The 12,043-nt window shown below is 40.4% G+C and overlaps 1 protein-coding gene across 1 annotated transcript in view; it reads left to right on the top strand.

Moving 5' to 3' along the window:
• ACTR3 (actin related protein 3) overlaps nucleotides 1–12,043 on the top strand; it is a 48,284-nt gene that overhangs the window by 15,402 nt on the left and 20,839 nt on the right. The window lies entirely within an intron of this gene.

Below are 12,043 nucleotides of genomic sequence, written 5' to 3'. Positions count from 1 at the left end.
TCATTTAATACCAAGTTCACTCATCATAGTACTTAGAATTCTAGCATTTGTATACAAGCACTTATAAAATTTGTCAGTATTTACTTGTCTGCTTTCATATGATGTAATTGAATGGCACTTTTTTTTTTCATTTTACTGTTTCTCTTCAGTTCCTACTTTGTTGTGGAACAAGTGAGTAGTTTCCCCTTCTTGGGGAGTCTAATAACATCAGACAGAAGATGTGATTAATATATATATATTTTCAGTAACATACAAGGACTTCTGTGTAGTCAAAAGTTAAAACTGCATATCCGCACTAGATTGCTGATGTGCTACATATGGTCACCCCTGCTGTACGGACGTGGAAGCTGGGCTCTTAAAAGACACAGATGCAACTCGGAGGTTTTGAGTTGCGGTGTTACAGAAGAACGTTAAAAATTAGTTGGGTCATCAAAATGACACATGATGAGAAGGATGAATTTAAAAAGAGCACAATTATTAGAGACCCCGTGTAAAAAGAATATTATCTTTTTGGACATATTGCTCGCTTATCACAGAGTGACTCAATTTCAGTACTCCTACTATCAGACAAGATTGCAGGCAAACCAGGAAGAGGAAGAAAGAGAACCGCCTACATTGGAAATGTTGCTAGGTGGACTGGTATCCAAAGGAGAGTGGAAGCTGTACAGCTGTGTCGTGACTGAGAAAAATGGAAGGTGGAAATTGATAACCTCTGTATTAGAGACATCACTTGAAGGGAAGAGAGAATGTTCTGCAGACCACAGTAATGAAGACAGTTCATGTGTAGGAGGCAGCAAGTTACACAGTATTATTCACCTTTCAGTGTTTCATGCAATTGTGAGGCATTGCTTCAGTTTTATTCTCTGTTCCTTTCCCTCCCGCGCTTAAATTTAATTATTCACTTACTGCATCACTTATGAGCAATTGGCTGTGTTGTGGTAAAACCTTGTGATTGCTAAGAGAAGTAAGTGGTGAAGGTTTGGGGTTTGTTATTCAGAGCAGGGCTTTGGAGTGGAGCCCGGAGCTTTAGCATGGAGCAGCTCCGGAGCAGTGGGGCCTGCAGGTTTTTGCCTGGAGCTGGAGCAGAGCCGGAGCACAGCTCCAAAGCCCTGATGTGAGACCTCTAGCATGCTTAATACCATGGCATTAATACCATTGAAAATCTTTTGAATATTTTAATAAAGATACAGACAAGAAGGAAAAACAGTTAAAGCATTTGAAATGTTAAGTTTGGTTGTCATTTTAACACCATCATTTTGTTCCCTTTCGCTCTAGCTGGAGAAAGCTTTTTAGAAAGAATCCCCTTGTTTGACGGCCTTAGATGATAACTGTCCTTTTTGGAGAAAAAGTTAGGTGAGATGGGCTGGAGCAGTTATTACTGCCATTTTAAAGTCCGATCCCATTTCCTGGATATGACATACGTAAGGGGAGAGAGTAGGGTGACCAGATATCCCGATTTTACAGGGACAGTCCTGATTTTTTTGGTCTTTTTCTTATATAGGCTCCTATTACCCCCTACCTCCCTCTCGATTTTTCACATTTGCTCTCTGGTCACCCTAGGGGAGAGAAGAACTACACATTAAAAAATGCACTTCTGTCTCTGGAGTTGACTTTCACTTGCAACCTCACTGTTGAAGAAATGCGGATGTGGCACATGGTCATATCTGCCACCCTGAGACCTGACAAACATTGCAGCATTTGGCTAAGAGTTTTGCTTTTAGATGATTCTTTGGTCACAGGCTTACAGCAGTGTTGCAGAATATACAGTCTTGGCTGGCTAAGCCAGACTTTTTTTTTTCCCCTTTAAAAAAAAAAAAAAGAGGAAGAAGAAATAAGGTGGAAAGGAAAAGACCCTGGATGAGGAAAACAGGACAAGACGACAGTCTCACATTCCAGACGAAGTTCAGGATTTAGCTAGAGCGAGTGGAGGTTGAAATGTCCTCTGGATCCCTCTTCTTGGACCAGTCTGACCAGGATGACACAGTCATAGTGGTGTCACAGTTGATCGCAGCGTCCCTGGAGATGGTGGAGGTGGCAGCCATTTTGCTGAAGCTCACTCCTCCTCCTTTTGCTCAGGCAGCATTGTGGTTTTCAGCTTCTTGTTCCTGATTTTCCCCAAAAGTCTTGTTCTTTTAAGGACTGTTTACCAGGCATGACCTTAGCAGTACTTAAGTTATATCAGCACGCCTTTTTGGTTTAGACTAATTCAGACTTTTTCTGTTTTCCTATTGCACCATTTCCCACCAACATTTATCATTATATGGAATTGGAACATTTAATAAACTATCTACTTTCTCACAGCTTGAGTTGCTAGTAAAGAGGCTATCACCAGTACTTGTCTTTGGGTGGAATTTTTCAATACTCTCTCTTCCATTTAGTCTGCAGAAGAGAAGAATGAGGGGGGATTTGATAGCTGCTTTCAACTATCTGAAAAGGGGTTCCAAAGAGGATGGATCTAGACTGTTCTCAGTGGTACCAGATGACAGAACAAGTTGTAATGGTCTCAAGCTGCAGTGGGGGAAGTTTAGGTTGGATATTGGGAAAAACTTTTTCACTAGAAGGGTGGTGAAGCACTGGAATGGGTTACCTAGGGAGGTGGTGGAATCTCCTTCCTTAGAGGTTTTTAAGGTCAGGCTTGACAAAGCCCTGGCTGGGATGATTTAGTTGGGGATTGGTCCTGCTTTGAGCAGGGGGTTGGACTAGATGACCTCCTGAGGTTCCTTCCAACCCCGATATTCTGATTCTTCTCTCTTGAGTTAAAGAAAAAGAACAGATCCAACTTGTATTCTTTTCAGAAACTCAGTGGCTCTTGGGACCCAATCTGATTTCAGTTTTTCTTCCAGAGTGTCTCCCCTCATCCATTCCCTCCTCTGATTGAAACTCCTTTTCTCAAAGCCTCCCTGGTTATGTCTTCACTACAGAGTTAGGTCAGGCTTTAGCCGAACCCTGTTTCCATCCATGCAGGAAAAACCTCGAGCTGGGGCTTGAGGGAGTCTCAAGCCCAGGCTAGCAAGCACAGTTAAGAGCATTGACTTGAGCTCAGTTTTTGCTTCAACCCAGGCTGGCAGCCCACCTATTCTGCAGTGAGAATGAAGAGGTAGGCTAATGAAACCCAGGTGCTGTTAGTCCTGCAATTGTAGTCTACAGTTCCACCGGAGCTGCACTTTGTCTGTCTCCCTTATTCTACACTGGAAATCATCTATGCTGCCTCAGCATTTAACCCAAGATTTGCCTGCTCCATTTCTGCTGTGCTTCCACAGCATTTGCACAGAGATGCCATAAATAGCTTCCAGGTAGCACGAGAATTTAACACAAATCATCTGCCGGTGTGATATCAGTAAGGCCAAACTTTTTCTGGGGAATACACCTAAAAGAACATTTTTTATGCTTAGTGGACAGGAAAGAAACTGAAAGGTAGATAAGTCAGTCGGGTGTGCCATAAATCACTTGGCTTGGAGACTGAAATCCTTAATGACATTCTCATTAAAAGTTCTTGTTGCCAAATGCTGTTTACTTTTATCTTTAGAATTGTCTGCATTAATAATGAGTAACTCCATTTGGAAGTCATGTACATGAAGTATTGTTCTCATGTCACTGCCGCAGACAGGAGCGCCATGCTAGGTGTGAGAGAGCACCCTGCAAATGAATTCACAGAGCAGCCCAGTTTCTTGCACCACTAAGAACTATCGGATATCCCATAGAAATCCATCCCTGCATACAGACTAGTACAGCACCATGCGATGCAGTTATGTAAGTCTGGCACAGGTAGGGGTTTTGCAGTGGGGATATTCCACCCAGACTATATTAGCTTGAGTTAACTGCAGTGGAGACAACACTCCCTGTTAGCGCAATAAAACACCTGCGGCTGCCCTGTGTCTGCTGGTTCAGGCTTGCAGAGCTGCATAGACATTTTGGCTTAGGCTGGAGACCAGGCTCTAAAAGTCTGCATTACAATTTTTAGCCCCATAGGCTCGAGTCAGCTGACATGGGCCAGCAGTGGGTGTTCTGTTGCATCGTAGACATACTTCCCAGTTTGCCTGAGCCCAGTTACCATTTGCTCAATGGCTTCTGTTACAGGGCCTAGCTGTGAAGTCTTCCTTTTGCCTTACTGGTTTTTTTTTTTCTTTTTTTCCCACTTGGCTAGTCAGGCCATTTGAGAGACTGCTGCTGTGATGTTTGCTTACTTATTTGGTAGTTAGATCCATTCAGCCTTCATGGTTTGCAATTACAAGTCTTGTGACTGAGGGGACATGTGCTAAAATTCTATGCTCTCCTTGACATTCCCATAATATCAGAAATCTTACACATAAAACATTTGGGGGGACAGATCAGTATTTATTACTAAGCACTCGCACATTGGTCATGGCATATAATAATGGTAACTTGTTTAGTAATTGTTAATGATTTTAAGTGTTGGTTCAGTAGTTCATCGACTAAAAGGAGGATACTGTCTTCCGTTTACTTTCAATTATAGTTTGGAATTGGGTAATACTTTGGAGTGAAATCTATATTAATGGCATGGGGATTTATTTCTGATAATACCTTAGAAGATCAAATATTTGATCTGTAGTTACTCATGTTAGTATCTGCACCCTGCGGCTTTGCTTAATATTTGTATATAGTATGCCAAGAACATTTTTACTCCATTTGCCTGGCCAGATTTACATAATCATACCCAGGAGTAGTGATGGCTGAATTATTATTTTGTAAATAGTAGCTCCCTACTGAATTTGGGTAATGTTAACTGTTTTAAGTAAATGCTAAGATTCTGATTACCTCACAGGAACAATTGTTGTATGCAGTGTTGTTGTAGCCATGTTGGTCCCAGGATATTGGAGAGACAAGATGTGTGAAGTATCTTTTTTTTTTTATTGGGTCAACTTCTCTTGGTGAAAAAGACAAGCTTGCAAGCTCCCCACAGACCAGGATACGCCAACTCAAAGTGGCACAAGACTCCACCAGAACAATACATGAAAAATCTACAAACAAATTTCCACTGCTACAATGATCAGCCCCCTGTATAACACACCTTTCAAGATCCATGGGTCTACACATGTCTGTCACAACATGTAGCATTCCTCATCCAGTGTACTAAATGCCCCAATAGCAACTGGGTGAAACTCAGGTGTGGATTATTCACACCCTAAATGATTAAATTTATTCCAAAGTAAATTCTAGTGTAGACAAGGTCTTCGTTTCCCAGACCTAAAGAAGAGTTTTGTGTAAGTTTTTGGAAACTTGTCTCTCTCACCAACAGAAGTTGGTCCAATGAAAGATACTACCTCACCCATCTTGTCTTTCACAGGAACAATCTTAGTTTTTGACCCCTCTTCTAATGAAGAAAAATAAGTAGTTCAACAAGAACATTTAATAATAGGTAGCTGAATTTGGAGAAAATTCTCTTTGGTCAAGGTTTCAGAGTGGTAGCCGTGTTACTCCGCGTCAGCAAAAAGAACGAGGTGTACTTGTGGCCCCTTAGAGACTAACACGTTTATTTGAGCATAAGCTTTCGTGTGCTAAAACCCATTTCATCAGATGCATGCAGTAGAAAATACAGTAGGAAGACTGTGTGTGTGTGTAATATAAATACAAATACACACACACAAAATGAAAAAATGGGTGTTGCCATACTAACTATAATAGGTGAGCTGTTATCAGCGGGAGAAAAAAACTTTTGTAGTGATCATCAGGATGGCTCATTTCCAACAGTTGACAGAGTCAACAAGTACTCGTTCTTTGGTCAAGCTGTCATTAAGATCATATTATTACTTTACCCTTCTAGAAACTTGAAAACCATTAAGTGTTCTGTAGTTCAGGTCATACAAGGTGATCTACCTTCCTGTTATGTTTTACATTCATTTGTGTGGATTTGATACCGTGGCATCCTAGAAAAATGTTATAGAGCAATATAACTTGATTGGAGCAATCTATAATATACTATTAGTAGTACAGAATTCTGTAAACAGTGATGCTATATCAGTAGTCCCTTCTGCACTCTTTCTTGTATTGGGATCCTTTCAGTAATGGAGAAAGGGACTCAATTACTACTGCAAATAGGATTGAAGATAGGGTGTCTCACATACTTCATTGATTCAAACATTAGTCAGACACATCGTGGTTTACATGAGTGGCACTAGGGAACTTACTTTAGTCTTGTAAAATCCAGTTTGCTTAAGGCGTCACTTTTTCAGTGAGTAAAATCTTTCTATTTTAACATCAGCATTGGATGAGTAGATCTGGTTGGTAAATTTGAAAAATAGTTATACAAAGCTAGAGGGTGCTATTAATTAGTTATATAAAAAGTAATTGTTAAAATTATTCATTATGACTTGTTCCCCTTGTTTTTTTCACTTTTCTACTTCACTTCTATCCCCTCCCTTTTGATGTCTCAATTTTTGACCACTCCATGTTAACTTACCGAATAGTATGTGGAAGTGTAGTCTAGTTGGTCAAACGTGAATCCTCACTTTGAGAGAGTGCATTGGTAGAACAACTTATAACACGCTGTCTCAGTATTCAGGCCTGGTTTACACTTTTGAGTGCAATAGTCAGGTCAGCCTAACCCCAGAGTAGATGATGTGATTAGGTCAACACATTTTTCCATCTACCTACCTACTGCCTCTTGGAGAGACGGATTTACTAAATCAATGGAAAAACCCTTTCCATAGATGTAGGCAGCATGTACGCTACCGTGCTGCAGCAGCACAACTGCAGCTCTGTAGCTGTAGCAGCTGTAGTGTAGACATGCCCTTAGAGACCAAAGCTGAATGAATGTTTCTATTCTAACAATTAAAAAAACCAAAAAACCCTACCACTTTATTTTTATTTTCAGAAGTCAGTCTGCTGTGTTCTTGCTGAATAAGCAGTATGTATTTTTATATCTGCTGATCTCTGTGCTTTGAATGCAACATTTTTATTGAAGATACATCTTTCATCTGGCTATTTTTCTCTGAGTTTTCTCTGTGTGTGTGTGTATACTGGACTGTTTCCTACACCACAAAACTACTAAGCAGCGTATTGCTATCTGCAACAACCTAGTTTTTGTTAGAATCTGCTGAGTTTGATATAAAATTATTTAACTTTTTGTATGCTAGGACACTTGGCTTTTTTCTGTGTCGGATGTTGCACTTGATGAGGGTTTAGGTTTTCAAGATGGAGTATAATTTTCTAGAACTTACTGACACTCTTCCCAGAAGTACAACTATTCAGTACTTCTTCTAGTGATCTCAGAGTGCTTTAGAAACACTAATATTCTTCACTTTAGTGAGGTAAATATTTTCCTTGTTCTACAAATGGGGAGCTGGCCATAGCGGGAGTCTGTGCCAGAACTGGAAATAGTAACAAGTTCTCCTGAGTGCCAGTTTGCTGCATTAAGCAGAAGTCCATTTTTTACTCCTATGTAAAAGTGAGCTGGATTCTGTTCTGGCTTGCACATTACTAACAGACTAGTTAGTAAATTGCAATTGCAGGAGCAACTTCTGCCCAATGTTCATACAGATAAAATGGAGGGTAGATGTGGGCCCTGCAGACATGTCGTTTTTAAAAAAAACTTAAAATCAGAGACTTGATTTACCGTTTCAGGGTTGTGTGTGTGTTTGGTAGTTAGAAGAATCTTCCTTGTACCCAGTCTTGAAATTCCAGTATTGTTTTTTCTGATACCAGCATAAATAGGAAGCCAGTCTAGATCCCAGGAACTGAGCCCACTGCTCTAATTAGTAGACACATTGCCTCTTCTGTCTACTTGTTTGAGTTGTCTGTCAGGTCTCACTTCCTGATGAGACATTCTCTAGGAGTGCCTGATGTAAGAAGGCGTGTGCGGTGCAAAAAATTGCTGACACATTGCATTTGCAAATTTATTAGGTACCTGCCTTTAGATGCTCTGTAACAATCTAAAGACTTGTGCTTATGAAGTGTTGTACATTCTCCATTCCCTTTGAAGTTAATAGGAACGGAAGGTACTCTACACCTGTCAGGGTCAGTCCCTGGCCTAAGGGTATGATCTTAACTCCCATAGACCTGAATGGACATTTTGCCAAAGAAGTAAAATGGGAGCAAAATAATGCTTTTCGTGAGCAAAACCTAACCTAGGCCAAGTTGGAAATGTTGTACAGAGATACAAAATATTGAAAACAATATTTAAAGGAATAAATGAGAAAAAAAATCCATTATGCCTCTTAATTTTTCCTGAAATGCTGCCAAGAACCTCTGACTACATTTTAAATAAGTTAATATTCATCCTCAGTTAAGGTGTTTTCTGTAGATGCTCATTTAGTTGATTTTTTTAACCTCTTGTAATTATGAAAGCTTCCGAAAGTAATTCAAAGTGCATTATAAAATTCTGAAACCTATCATCCTTGATTTGAAAAGTTAAACATGAGCAACAAGTAGTCTTTAAGTAAAATGAGCTAATTGTAGGGTTCAGTCCTGAATGCCCCCCCAAAAGCAAAGGTAAAATAGGCATTCTGTGTAGAAGTAATTTGTAAAAACTTAAAAGAAAACAGAGTGCTGGATATTGTTGTTATACTTGTTGTTTTGAGCATTAACGCATAACCCTACAATTTTCACATTCCTTAGAAAATACTAGCAGTTAACTTTAAAGTGTTAATCAGGTTTTCTAATCATACATATAACTAATACTCCCCCCCTTTTTTTTGAGTGACCATTACTAAAAGACAGGTTTCAGAGTAGCAGCCATGTTAGTCTGTATCCGCAATAAAAACAGGAGTACTTGTGGCACCTTAGAGACTAACAAAAAACCTTTTTTGTTAGTCTCTAAGGTGCCACAAGTACTTCTGTTCTTATTGCTAAAAAAATGTCCAGCGGTAGGTTTAGCTAGCCATGGTCAGACAGATAATGTGCAAACTTCCTTGCACTACTTTTCTAGTGCTGTTCCATCAGCAACACCCATGCTAACCTGGATTTGGACATGTCTTAAGGATAGTTTTTCTGGTCATGCCAGATGGAGTGAGGACTCTGATGCTAATAAATGGAGACTAGGAAAAGATAAATCCTCTTTTATGACCTGAATGGATCTCCAGAACTGAAAGGCCAATATAATTGTACTATTTGTACATTTTAAAAATGTTTTATTAAACAATTCTAAGAATACAGTTTTCAGAGTGGGAGCCATGTTAGTCTGTATCAGCAAAAACAACGAGGAGTCCTTGTGGCACCTTAGAGACTCAGGGCTTGGCTACACTTGCAGGTGTGCAGCGCTCGGAGTTACAGCTGTCTTCGTACAGCTGTGTAGGGAAAGCGCTGGAGTGTGGCCAGACTGACAGCTACCAGCGCTGCAGTGTGGCCACATTTGCAGCATTTGCAGTGGTTTTGGGAGTGGTGCATTATGTGCAGCTATCCCAGCATTCAAGTGGCTGCAATGTGCTTCTCAAAAGAGGGGGATCGGGTGGAGTGTGACAGGGAGCGTGGGGGAGAGAGAGAGAGTGGATTTTTGGAGCCGACACTGTCAGCTCCCTGCCTTGCAAATTCTGACCACTTCCCCGACCCCTCATTCACTCCTAAATGCAAATAGCCTGCAGACCAGATAAGCAGCTGCTCCGACGGACTCCCTTCCCCCCCTGCCCCCACCCCCACCGTGCTGTTTCTCTCCTCAAGCAAACACTAGGCTGTAGACATTCATCCCCCCGCCTGCCTCATTCACAGCAAACAGGAGCTGTGTTTGTTTTTTAGATAAGCAGCTCCGGGAGCCCCAAGTTCACAACAAAACAAAGAACGTTCTTTAGTTAAAAGCATTATGGGAAAATTCTGGAGGTCAGTTACAGCGTAGTAAGATTAATCACTGTTTACACTGGCACTCCAGCGCTGCAGCACCAGCGCTGCAGTCGTTATTCCCCAGGCAGAGGTGGAGTACAGCCAGCGCTGTAGCCAGGGAGATATAGCGCTGTATGTGCCTTGCAAGTGTGGACGGTGAGTGAGTTGCAGTGCTGTAAAGCCACCACCAGCGCTTCAACTCTCCAGTGTAGCCAAGCCCTAACAAATTAATTTGGGCATAAGCTTTTGTGGGCTAAAATCCACTTCATCAGGTGCATGGAATAGGTTTTAGCCCACAAAAGCTTTTGCACAAATACATTTGTTAATCTCTAAGGTGCCACAAGGACTCCTCGTTTTTGCTGATACAGACTAACAGTGTTCAGCATGTGAAATTTGCTTCTTTGAGCAGCAAAGTTATTTTTATAGGCCAAAATTGGTGTTCTGTTTTATATATTTTCTCTTTAAAGCTTAGCTTGGATGTAATTAAATATAACTATGTGAAAATAGTGTTGGGTTCAAGACTCAAAGCACTCCCCCACCCCCCAAAAAACCCACAATGTATCACAGTGAATATCAACCTATCTGGGTACTACAGCAATTTTGGATACTATTAAGCCTGTGCTTCTCTTGTAACAGCATTGTTTTAATTCCAGAAAATGCCAGTGGTACGACGATAAGTGCGGTCATAACCGATCCTTCACTGCTGCTGTGGGTCTTTCGGATGGGAACTGGGAAGGAGATATAAAATGATTGGGAGAGAGAGAAATGATATAGTCCTAGTAATGGGCCTTTACTTATCATTTGTGTTACAGCTAGGTCTTACAGTGAGGTTATCATTTGGTCCAATACGTCAAAAGTAAGAATATCGTAATTTTCTTAGTGGTAGCAAATCGTTTGCATGCTTTTAAACCAAGATGTTTATTGAGTTTCACGAATTCAGTAGAATCAGATAATATTTTCAGGCATTTTGATATCTGATATATCTGAAGTTCACCATATTGCAATAACAATAAGCGATGTATGGTACAGTGAATAACATTAATATCCAAAAGACACTATAGGGATTGATTGAATCTGGAAAGTATGGATGCATAGTTTTCCTCATCTATGTAAAGTAAAAAAAAAGTGGATATATAAAGTAAAAAATATTTTAAAATTTGCATATTCCATATGTGACTCTGAATATCTGTATTGTTTCCCATCAACTGCCTTTGGGAAACAACTTCTGCCTATTACAAGACACTCCAGCACTTTTGATTACATAATCACCATTGACTGTTGCTCAAGAATGAGTCAGCAAAAGTGAGGCTTGTAGGCAAGGGGAGTGTAGTCTTTTCTTTCTTTTTTTTTTTTTTTATTTCCCTATAGCTAGGACTCCTAGGCTATGGCTTCATTAGAGAGTTTACAGCGATGCAGCTGCAAGCTCTATAATGTAGCTGCTTTATGCTGACGGGAGACAGTTTCCCCCATGGGTTTAATTACTCCAGTCCCCACGAATGGCGATAGCTATGTTGGGGGGAGATGTTCTCCTGCCCACATAGTGCTGTCCGAACCGGTGCTTAGGTCTGTGTAATTTGTGCCACTAAGGGTAGCTTTTTCACCCGCTGAGCGAAATAACTTATACCACATAAATGGTAGTGTAGACATAGGCCTAAAAACTTGTTTTTTTACTCCATAAAAAAGGTTCTTATGGAACTGGTGAATGTTGGGCAGAGAAGAGCAAATTTGCAGTAACTTGCTGTGACAGGCTGCTCCATTCCTCAACAGTGATAAGTATAATTTGACACTCCTAGCCTCTGTTTGCCAGAAGCTGGGAATGGGTGACAGGATGGATCACTTGATGATGATTACCTGTTCTGTTCATTCCCTCTGGGGCACCTGGCATTGGCCACTGTCAGAAGGCAGGATACTGGACTAGATGGACCTTTGGTCTGACCCAGGGTATGGCCATTCTTGTGAGATGTAACCAGCAAAACATAAGAATAGGAGGTGGGTTATCATGAATAATACTTAGCAGACCTCCAAAAAACAAACCACAAAGGAAATGTTAAAATTTAAGAAATTGTATTTTCTCTTGCTTAATGTTCATAGGAGGGTGGGGTTTAATATTACACATTCCTTTCATGCACAGAGTTATGCCTTTGTAAATATTTTTTATTTTCATGAAGATGTTTTTCTCTGAGGTATACAAATAAGGTTAGGGTTGTGCTTTAAAAATAAGATACTTTAGAAAAACATCAGTTTCAGGCTTGATTTAATTGATTCATCTCCATTG

This window comes from Mauremys mutica, chromosome 10 (assembly GCF_020497125.1).
Source record: "Mauremys mutica isolate MM-2020 ecotype Southern chromosome 10, ASM2049712v1, whole genome shotgun sequence".
NCBI lineage: Eukaryota > Metazoa > Chordata > Testudines > Geoemydidae > Mauremys > Mauremys mutica.
The sequence above is the reverse complement of the archived record's forward strand: the minus strand, read 5'-3'. Positions and strand labels throughout refer to the sequence as shown.